The 10511-nt window shown below is 44.0% G+C and overlaps 5 non-coding genes across 5 annotated transcripts; all 5 read left to right on the forward strand.

The window, feature by feature from the left end:
- Nucleotides 1-789: 789 nt before the first annotated feature.
- trnai-aau (transfer RNA isoleucine (anticodon AAU)) lies at nucleotides 790-863 on the forward strand. The gene has a single exon. It is a non-coding gene; the product is annotated as a tRNA-Ile (tRNA).
- A 2173-nt stretch (nucleotides 864-3036) lies between these two features.
- On the forward strand, nucleotides 3037-3110 carry trnai-aau (transfer RNA isoleucine (anticodon AAU)). Its single transcript has one exon. It is a non-coding gene; the product is annotated as a tRNA-Ile (tRNA).
- A 2174-nt stretch (nucleotides 3111-5284) lies between these two features.
- On the forward strand, nucleotides 5285-5358 carry trnai-aau (transfer RNA isoleucine (anticodon AAU)). The gene has a single exon. It is a non-coding gene; the product is annotated as a tRNA-Ile (tRNA).
- Nucleotides 5359-7532: 2174 nt separating this feature from the next.
- Nucleotides 7533-7606, forward strand: trnai-aau (transfer RNA isoleucine (anticodon AAU)). The gene has a single exon. It is a non-coding gene; the product is annotated as a tRNA-Ile (tRNA).
- Nucleotides 7607-9802: 2196 nt separating this feature from the next.
- On the forward strand, nucleotides 9803-9876 carry trnai-aau (transfer RNA isoleucine (anticodon AAU)). Its single transcript has one exon. It is a non-coding gene; the product is annotated as a tRNA-Ile (tRNA).
- The last annotated feature ends 635 nt before the right edge of the window (nucleotides 9877-10511 follow it).

A 10511-nucleotide genomic window follows, 5' to 3' on the forward strand; every position in this document is an offset into this window, starting at 1 on the left:
TTAAATCAACATGTGGAACTAGAATTGCTGATTTACACTGTAAGTTTGCCAACATTTAACTGCAGTGTGAGAACAATCACCAATATAATTAGGCTTCCATTACGTTCTTGCACGACATCACCCTAAGAAACCTAGTTGATCACAGCACAGATATCAGTTAATTCATTGCCAGTGCGAAAAAATACACATTTTGAACTTAGCAACGTGTACAAGACCACTGCCTGCATCGTGGGCAGTGATAACGGAACATGAGCATTAAGATTTTCGGTATCATTATACTTTACATTAACACAACCTGAGCTCTGAGATGTGTTTGGGACCCATTGCCCCGAAATGAGGACTGAGTGGGTGGGGCAATTCATTCCGGGGTTAGGTTTTCTTTCAAAAAGGTGTGAGAAAACTTTGCTTCGTTCACTGTCACGCCGAAATAGTTGAGTTGGGAAGGCGTTTGACTGAAGATCCAGATGGTTCCTGGTTCAATCCCGTGTTTCAGCAATTTCTGGTTATTTCGCGTTCCCTTCATTCTAAGGGTAATGGCTGATTTTATATCGGGACAGTGGGCTGTTCAGCGGTTGCGTGATAATAATTTTTAACGTGAATTGCTTTTAGATTTAGCGCTCTTTTTCTGTTACGTTCTATTTACACTCTGCGCAGTGTTGTAGATGAACAGTGAACAATGTTTCAGCGATGTGATGTGTTCAATGTTTATGCAGTAAATGTGTCACCCAGTGTGAGTTGGAAACACAATCCCCGCAGACTCAGCTTTCACGCAACGTTAACACAATTTGTGGCCGGTTAGCTCAGTTGGTTAGAGCGTGGTGCTAATAACGCCAAGGTCACGGGTTCGATCCCCGTACGGGCCATTCCAGTGTTTTTCATAATTTTTATTCGGTTTTTCGTCACGTTGAAAATAAAATCTTTATAATGAAACAAATCCACACAGAAACCCAAGGGTTGGGAATTATTTGGAATAACAGTCATTTGCCGACGGGGTTGAAAGGCACATCTTTCTGTTTATTTGTGTTTCTTGGTTTGCTGATAAACGATGAACCGGAGGCCTGTTCCTGTAAATGCTCCAAAGTAGAAACAGACAGACAGAACGCTTCTGTCGCCTGGAGATGGGCAAAAGACTGCAGTTCAGGACAAAAACACCAAATGAAATGTTCACCCGGCACCGAGTTTGAAAAATCCCGAGAAAAGGACAGAATGAAATAGATTTCAGTGCATGCCTACCCGCACGTGATGCTGTGGATGCGCGGACATATCTTTGGTGCTCTCCACAAAAAATGCCATTTGCTACGAACAGTTTTTCCTGGCGCGAATTTGGTGAGAATTTGGAAGGAGCAAGCAGGACAGACTGTGTTGGCCTGCTTGTTGCCAAGCAAATGTGCAGCAACTTCCTTGGCTTTCACCGCTGCGGCCCGGGTTCGATTCCCGGTCAGGGTACAATGTATTTTCGGCCGTTTGAACTGCAAGGCTGTTCCTGAACAAATTTACAGCTCATTGCACTCTTGCTGCCCCAACCATCAGCAGCGCATCATTCGTTGCAGTGATACAGCATACACTTCTGTGCCTTCATTTTTAAAGTCAGCAGTAAATGAGGAGATCTCGCTCAACAAGTGCTGATTGACACCGTAAGTGTTGCCAATCATGGCTAACTTTATCCTTCCGTGTACATTTTTGCGGCACGTCACTCTAGCTTACCATCTGTCAATGCATTGCCAGTGTGGAAATATACAGCATTTTAAACTTAGCAACGTGTGCAAGACTGGAATCAGTGAATGCCTGGGCCATGGCCACTGATAACTTATCCCGAGCATTCATTTGGCCTGGGCCCCTCCTATATTGCACATTGGCTCACTGTGTGTCTATGTTTAGCGTTCACACGCAATTTACAAGCTCTGAATTTCCCAGCAGTGAATTCATGGAGTGATTGATCTAACCGACATTCAACATAAGTATTGTTAAATCTCTCCTTTATTCGCGACACTTATCTCTCTTCAGCATAGCACTGCTATGGACTGAAACTGTTAGAATTTCACCTTGCCTCGGGGTCAGTGCGGCTAAGTGGGACTTCGGCCGGTCTCCCTTTCACAGCCCATCAGTGTCGAGAAAAGAACGGGGTATTTTACTGACATTTTATGTTCTCAAACAGTTATAAACTCTCCAGTATGTTTCACTGTGTGAAACGGTGAGATCGAGCCTGTTGTGCAAGCTTTGTTTCTTTATGAAGACTTCAGCAGAACATTAAATCAACATGTGGAACAAGAATTGCTGATTTACACTGTAAGTTTGCCAAAATTTAACTGCAGTGTGAGAACAATCACCAATATAATTAGGCTTCCATTACGTTCTTGCACGACATCACCCTAAGAAACCTAGTTGATCACAGCACAGATATCAGTTAATTTATTGCCAGTGCGAAAAAATACACATTTTGAACTTAGCAACGTGTACAAGACCACTGCCTGCATCGTGGGCAGTGATAACGGAACATGAGCATTAAGGTTTTCGGTATCATTATACTTTACATTAACACAACCTGAGCTCTGAGATGTGTTTGGGACCCATTGCCCCGAAATGAGGACTGAGTGGGTGGGGCAAATCCTTCCGGGGTCAGGTTTTCTTTCAAAAAGGTGTGAGAAAACTTTGCTTCGTTCACTGTCACGCCGAAATAGTTGAGTTGGGAAGGCGTTTGACTGAAGATCCAGATGGTTCCTGGTTCAATCCCGTGTTTCAGCAATTTCTGGTTATTTCGCGTTCCCTTCATTCTAAGGGTAATGGCTGATTTTATATCGGGACAGTGGGCTGTTCAGCGGTTGCGTGATAATAATTTTCAACGTGAATTGTTTTTTGATTTAGCGCTCTTTTTCTGTTACGTTCTATTTACACTCTGCGCAGTGTTGTAGATGAACAGTGAACAATGTTTAAGCGATGTGATGTGTTCAATGTTTATGCAGTAAATCTGTCACCCAGTGTGAGTTGGAAACACAATCCCCGCAGACTGAGCTTTCACGCAACGTTATCACAATTTGTGGCCGGTTAGCTCAGTTGGTTAGAGCGTGGTGCTAATAACGCCAAGGTCGCGGGTTCGATCCCCGTACGGGCCATTCCAGTGTTTTTCATAATTTTTATTCGGTTTTTCGTCACGTTGAAAATCAAATCTTTATAATGAAACAAATCCACACAGAATCCCAAGGGTTGGGATGTTATTTGGAATAACAGTCATTTGCCGACGGGGTTGAAAGGCACATCTTTCTGTTTATTTGTGTTTCTTGGTTTGCTGATAAACGATGAACCGGAGGCCTGTTCCTGTAAATGCTCCAAAGTAGAAACAGACAGACAGAACGGTTCTGTCGCCTGGAGATGGGCAAAAGACTGCAGTTCAGGACAAAAACACCAAATGAAATGTTCACCCGGCACCGAGTTTGAAAAATCCCGAGAAAAGGACAGAATGAAATAGATTTCAGTGCATGCCTACCCGCACGTGATGCTGTGGATGCGCGGACATATCTTTGGTGCTCTCCACAAAAAATGCCATTTGCTACGAACAGTTTTTCCTGGCGCGAATGTGGTGAAAATTTGGAAGGAGCAAGCAGGACAGACTGTGTTGGCCTGCTTGTTGCCAAGCAAATGTGCAGCAACTTCCTTGCTTTTCACCGCTGCGGCCCGGGTTCGATTCCCGGTCAGGGTACAATGTATATTCGGCCGTTTGAACTGCAAGGCTGTTCCTGAACAAATTTACAGCTCATTGCACTCTTGCTGCCCCAACCATCAGCAGCGCATCATTCGTTGCAGTGATACAGCATACACTTCTGTGCCTTCATTTTTAAAGTCAGCAGTAAATGAGGAGATCTCGCTCAACAAGTGCTGATTGACACCGTAAATGTTGCCAATCATGGCTAACTTTATCCTTCCGTGTACATTTTTGCGGCACGTCACTCTAGCTTACCATCTGTCAATGCATTGCCAGTGTGGAAATATACAGCATTTTAAACTTAGCAACGTGTGCAAGACTGGAATCAGTGAATGCCTGGGCCATGGCCATTGATAACTTATCCCGAGCATTCATTTGGCCTGGGCCCCTCCTATATTGCACATTGGCTCACTGTGTGTCTATGTTTAGCGTTCACACGCAATTTACAAGCTCTGAATTTCCCAGCAGTGAATTCATGGAGTGATTGATCTAACCGACATTCAACATAAGTATTGTTAAATCTCTCCTTTATTCGCGACACTTATCTCTCTTCAGCATAGCACTGCTATGGACTGAAACTGTTAGAATTTCACCTTGCCTCGGGGTCAGTGCGGCTAAGTGGGACTTCGGCCGGTCTCCCTTTCACAGCCCATCAGTGTCGAGAAAAGAACGGGGTATTTTACTGACATTTTATGTTCTCAAACAGTTATAAACTCTCCAGTATGTTTCACTGTGTGATACGGTGAGATCGAGCCTGTTGTGCAAGCTTTGTTTCTTTATGAAGACTTCAGCAGAACATTAAATCAACATGTGGAACAAGAATTGCTGATTTACACTGTAAGTTTGCCAACATTTAACTGCAGTGTGAGAACAATCACCAATATAATTAGGCTTCCATTACGTTCTTGCACGACATCACCCTAAGAAACCTAGTTGATCACAGCACAGATATCAGTTAATTCATTGCCAGTGCGAAAAAATACACATTTTGAACTTAGCAACGTGTACAAGACCACTGCCTGCATCGTGGGCAGTGATAACGGAACATGAGCATTAAGGTTTTCGGTATCATTATACTTTACATTAACACAACCTGAGCTCTGAGATGTGTTTGGGACCCATTGCCCCGAAATGAGGACTGAGTGGGTGGGGCAAATCCTTCCGGGGTCAGGTTTTCTTTCAAAAAGGTGTGAGAAAACTTTGCATCGTTCACTGTCACGCCGAAATAGTTGAGTTGGGAAGGCGTTTGACTGAAGATCCAGATGGTTCCTGGTTCAATCCCGTGTTTCAGCAATTTCTGGTTATTTCGCGTTCCCTTCATTCTAAGGGTAATGGCTGATTTTATATCGGGACAGTGGGCTGTTCAGCGGTTGCGTGATAATAATTTTCAACGTGAATTGTTTTTTGATTTAGCGCTCTTTTTCTGTTACGTTCTATTTACACTCTGCGCAGTGTTGTAGATGAACAGTGAACAATGTTTAAGCGATGTGATGTGTTCAATGTTTATGCAGTAAATCTGTCACCCAGTGTGAGTTGGAAACACAATCCCCGCAGACTGAGCTTTCACGCAACGTTATCACAATTTGTGGCCGGTTAGCTCAGTTGGTTAGAGCGTGGTGCTAATAATGCCAAGGTCACGGGTTCGATCCCCGTACGGGCCATTCCAGTGTTTTTCATAATTTTTATTCGGTTTTTCGTCACGTTGAAAATCAAATCTTTATAATGAAACAAATCCACACAGAATCCCAAGGGTTGGGATGTTATTTGGAATAACAGTCATTTGCCGACGGGGTTGAAAGGCACATCTTTCTGTTTATTTGTGTTTCTTGGTTTGCTGATAAACGATGAACCGGAGGCCTGTTCCTGTAAATGCTCCAAAGTAGAAACAGACAGACAGAACGCTTCTGTCGCCTGGAGATGGGCAAAAGACTGCAGTTCAGGACAAAAACACCAAATGAAATGTTCACCCGGCACCGAGTTTGAAAAATCCCGAGAAAAGGACAGAATGAAATAGATTTCAGTGCATGCCTACCCGCACGTGATGCTGTGGATGCGCGGACATATCTTTGGTGCTCTCCACAAAAAATGCCATTTGCTACGAACAGTTTTTCCTGGCGCGAATTTGGTGAGAATTTGGAAGGAGCAAGCAGGATAGACTGTGTTGGCCTGCTTGTTGCCAAGCAAATGTGCAGCAACTTCCTTGGCTTTCACCGCTGCGGCCCGGGTTCGATTCCCGGTCAGGGTACAATGTATTTTCGGCCGTTTGTACTGCAAGGCTGTTCCTGAACAAATTTACAGCTCATTGCACTCTTGCTGCCCCAACCATCAGCAGCGCATCATTCGTTGCAGTGATACAGCATCCACTTCTGTGCCTTCCGTTTGAAAGTCAGCAGTAAATGAGGAGATCTCACTCAACAAATGCTGATTGACACCGTAAATGTTGCCAATCATGGCTAACTTTATCCTTCCGTGTACATTTTTGCGGCACATCACTCTAGCTTACCATCTGTCAATGCATTGCCAGTGTGGAAGTATTCAGCATTTTAAACTTAGCAACGTGTGTAAGACTGGAATCAGTGAATGCCTGGGCCATGGCCACTGATAACTTATCCCGAGCATTCATTTGGCCTGGGCCCCTCCTATATTGCACATTGGCTCACTGTGTGTCTGTGTTTAGCGTTCACAGGCAATTTACAAGCTCTGAATTTCCCAGCAGTGAATTCATGGAGTGATTGATCTAACCGACATTCAACATCAGTATTGTTAAATCTCTCCTTTATTCGCGACACTTATCTCTCTTCAGCATAGCACTGCTATGGACTGAACCTGTTAGAATTTCACCTTGCCTCGGGGTCAGTGCGGCTAAGTGGGACTTCGGCCGGTCTCCCTTTCAGATCCCATCAGTGTCGAGAAAAGAACGGGGTATTTTACTGACATTTTATGTTCTCAAACAGTTATAAACTCTCCAGTATATTTCACTGTGTGATACGGTGAGATCGAGCCTGTTGTGCAAGCTTTGTTTCTTTATGAACACTTCAGCAGAACATTAAATCAACATGTGGAACTAGAATTGCTGATTTACACTGTAAGTTTGCCAACATTTAACTGCAGTGTGAGAACAATCACCAATATAATTAGGCTTCCATTACGTTCTTGCACGACATCACCCTAAGAAACCTAGTTGATCACAGCACAGATATCAGTTAATTCATTGCCAGTGCGAAAAAATACACATTTTGAACTTAGCAACGTGTACAAGACCACTGCCTGCATCGTGGGCAGTGATAACGGAACATGAGCATTAAGATTTTCGGTATCATTATACTTTACATTAACACAACCTGAGCTCTGAGATGTGTTTGGGACCCATTGCCCCGAAATGAGGACTGAGTGGGTGGGGCAATTCATTCCGGGGTTAGGTTTTCTTTCAAAAAGGTGTGAGAAAACTTTGCTTCGTTCACTGTCACGCCGAAATAGTTGAGTTGGGAAGGCGTTTGACTGAAGATCCAGATGGTTCCTGGTTCAATCCCGTGTTTCAGCAATTTCTGGTTATTTCGCGTTCCCTTCATTCTAAGGGTAATGGCTGATTTTATATCGGGACAGTGGGCTGTTCAGCGGTTGCGTGATAATAATTTTTAACGTGAATTGCTTTTAGATTTAGCGCTCTTTTTCTGTTACGTTCTATTTACACTCTGCGCAGTGTTGTAGATGAACAGTGAACAATGTTTCAGCGATGTGATGTGTTCAATGTTTATGCAGTAAATGTGTCACCCAGTGTGAGTTGGAAACACAATCCCCGCAGACTCAGCTTTCACGCAACGTTAACACAATTTGTGGCCGGTTAGCTCAGTTGGTTAGAGCGTGGTGCTAATAACGCCAAGGTCACGGGTTCGATCCCCGTACGGGCCATTCCAGTGTTTTTCATAATTTTTATTCGGTTTTTCGTCACGTTGAAAATAAAATCTTTATAATGAAACAAATCCACACAGAATCCCAAGGGTTGGGAATTATTTGGAATAACAGTCATTTGCCGACGGGGTTGAAAGGCACATCTTTCTGTTTATTTGTGTTTCTTGGTTTGCTGATAAACGATGAACCGGAGGCCTGTTCCTGTAAATGCTCCAAAGTAGAAACAGACAGACAGAACGCTTCTGTCGCCGGGAGATGGGCAAAAGACTGCAGTTCAGGACAAAAACACCAAATGAAATGTTCACCCGGCACCGAGTGTGAAAAATCCCGAGAAAAGGACAGAATGAAATAGATTTCAGTGCATGCCTACCCGCACGTGATGCTGTGGATGCGCGGACATATCTTTGGTGCTCTCCACAAAAAATGCCATTTGCTACGAACAGTTTTTCCTGGCGCGAATGTGGTGAGAATTTGGAAGGAGCAAGCAGGACAGACTGTGTTGGTCTGCTTGTTTGCAAGCAAATGTGCAGCAGCTTCCCTGGTGGTCTAGTGGTTAAGAATCGGCGCTTTCACCGCTGCGGCCTGGGTTCGATTCCCGGTCAGGGTACAATTTATTTTCGGCCGTTTGAACTGCAAGGCTGTTCCTGAACAAATTTACAGCTCATTGCACTCTTGCTGCCCCAACCATCAGCAGCGCATCATTCGTTGCAGTGATACAGCATACACTTCTGTGCCTTCATTTTTAAAGTCAGCAGTAAATGAGGAGATCTCGCTCAACAAGTGCTGATTGACACCGTAAATGTTGCCAATCATGGCTAACTTTATCCTTCCGTGTACATTTTTGCGGCACGTCACTCTAGCTTATCATCTGTCAATGCATTGCCAGTGTGGAAATATACAGCATTTTAAACTTAGCAACGTGTGCAAGACTGGAATCAGTGAATGCCTGGGCCATGGCCACTGATAACTTATCCCGAGCATTCATTTGGCCTGGGCCCCTCCTATATTGCACATTGGCTCACTGTGTGTCTATGTTTAGCGTTCACAGGCAATTTACAAGCTCTGAATTTCCCAGCAGTGAATTCATGGAGTGATTGATCTAACCGACATTCAACATCAGTATTGTTAAATCTCTCCTTTATTCGCGACACTTATCTCTCTTCAGCATAGCACTGCTATGGACTGAACCTGTTAGAATTTCACCTTGCCTCGGGGTCAGTGCGGCTAAGTGGGACTTCGGCCGGTCTCCCTTTCACAGCCCATCAGTGTCGAGAAAAGAACGGGGTATTTTACTGACATTTTATGTTCTCAAACAGTTATAAACTCTCCAGTATGTTTCACTGTGTGATACGGTGAGATCGAGCCTGTTGTGCAAGCTTTGTTTCTTTATGAAGACTTCAGCAGAACATTAAATCAACATGTGGAACAAGAATTGCTGATTGTCACTGTAAGTTTGCCAACATTTAACTGCAGTGTGAGAACAATCACCAATATAATTAGGCTTCCATTACGTTCTTGCACGACATCACCCTAAGAAACCTAGTTGATCACAGCACAGATATCAGTTAATTCATTGCCAGTGCGAAAAAATACACATTTTGAACTTAGCAACGTGTACAAGACCACTGCCTGCATCGTGGGCAGTGATAAGGAACATGAGCATTAAGATTTTCGGTATCATTATACTTTACATTAACACAACCTGAGCTCTGAGATGTGTTTGGGACCCATTGCCCCGAAATGAGGACTGAGTGGGTGGGGCAATTCCTTCCGGGGTCAGGTTTTCTTTCAAAAAGGTGTGAGAAAACTTTGCTTCGTTCACTGTCACGCCGAAATAGTTGAGTTGGGAAGGCGTTTGACTGAAGATCCAGATGGTTCCTGGTTCAATCCCGTGTTTCAGCAATTTCTGGTTATTTCGCGTTCCCTTCATTCTAAGGGTAATGGCTGATTTTATATCGGGACAGTGGGCTGTTCAGCGGTTGCGTGATAATAATTTTTAACGTGAATTGCTTTTAGATTTAGCGCTCTTTTTCTGTTACGTTCTATTTACACTCTGCGCAGTGTTGTAGATGAAGGGTGAACAATGTTTAAGCGATGTGATGTGTTCAATGTTTATGCAGTAAATCTGTCACCCAGTGTGAGTTGGAAACACAATCCCCGCAGACTGAGCTTTCACGCAACGTTAACACAATTTGTGGCCGGTTAGCTCAGTTGGTTAGAGCGTGGTGCTAATAACGCCAAGGTCGCGGGTTCGATCCCCGTACGGGCCATTCCAGTGTTTTTCATAATTTTTATTCGGTTTTTAGTCACGTTGAAAATCAAATCTTTATAATGAAACAAATCCACACAGAATCCCAAGGGTTGGGAATTATTTGGAATAACAGTCATTTGCCGACGGGGTTGAGAGGCACATCTTTCTGTTTATTTGTGTTTCTTGGTTTGCTGATAAACGATGAACCGGAGGCCTGTTCCTGTAAATGCTCAAAAGTAGAAACAGACAGACAGAACGGTTCTGTCGCCTGGAGATGGGCAAAAGACTGCAGTTCAGGACAAAAACACCAAATGAAATGTTCACCCGGCACCGAGTGTGAAAAATCCCGAGAAAAGGACAGAATGAAATAGATTTCAGTGGATGCCTACCCGCACGTGATGCTGTGGATGCGCGGACATATCTTTGGTGTTCTACACAAAAAATGCAATTTGCTTCCAACAGTTTTTCCTGGCGCGAATGTGGTGAGAATTTGGAAGGAGCAAGCAGGACAGACTGTGTTGGTCTGCTTGTTGGCAAGCAAATGTGCAGCAACTTCCTTGGTGGTCTAGTGGTTAGGTTTTGGCGCTTTCAATGCTGCGGCCTGGGTTCGATTCGCGGTCAGGGAACATTGTATTTTCGGCCGTTTGAACTGCA

This window comes from Pristiophorus japonicus, unplaced genomic scaffold (genome assembly GCF_044704955.1).
Source record: "Pristiophorus japonicus isolate sPriJap1 unplaced genomic scaffold, sPriJap1.hap1 HAP1_SCAFFOLD_216, whole genome shotgun sequence".
Taxonomy (NCBI): Eukaryota; Metazoa; Chordata; class Chondrichthyes; family Pristiophoridae; genus Pristiophorus; species Pristiophorus japonicus.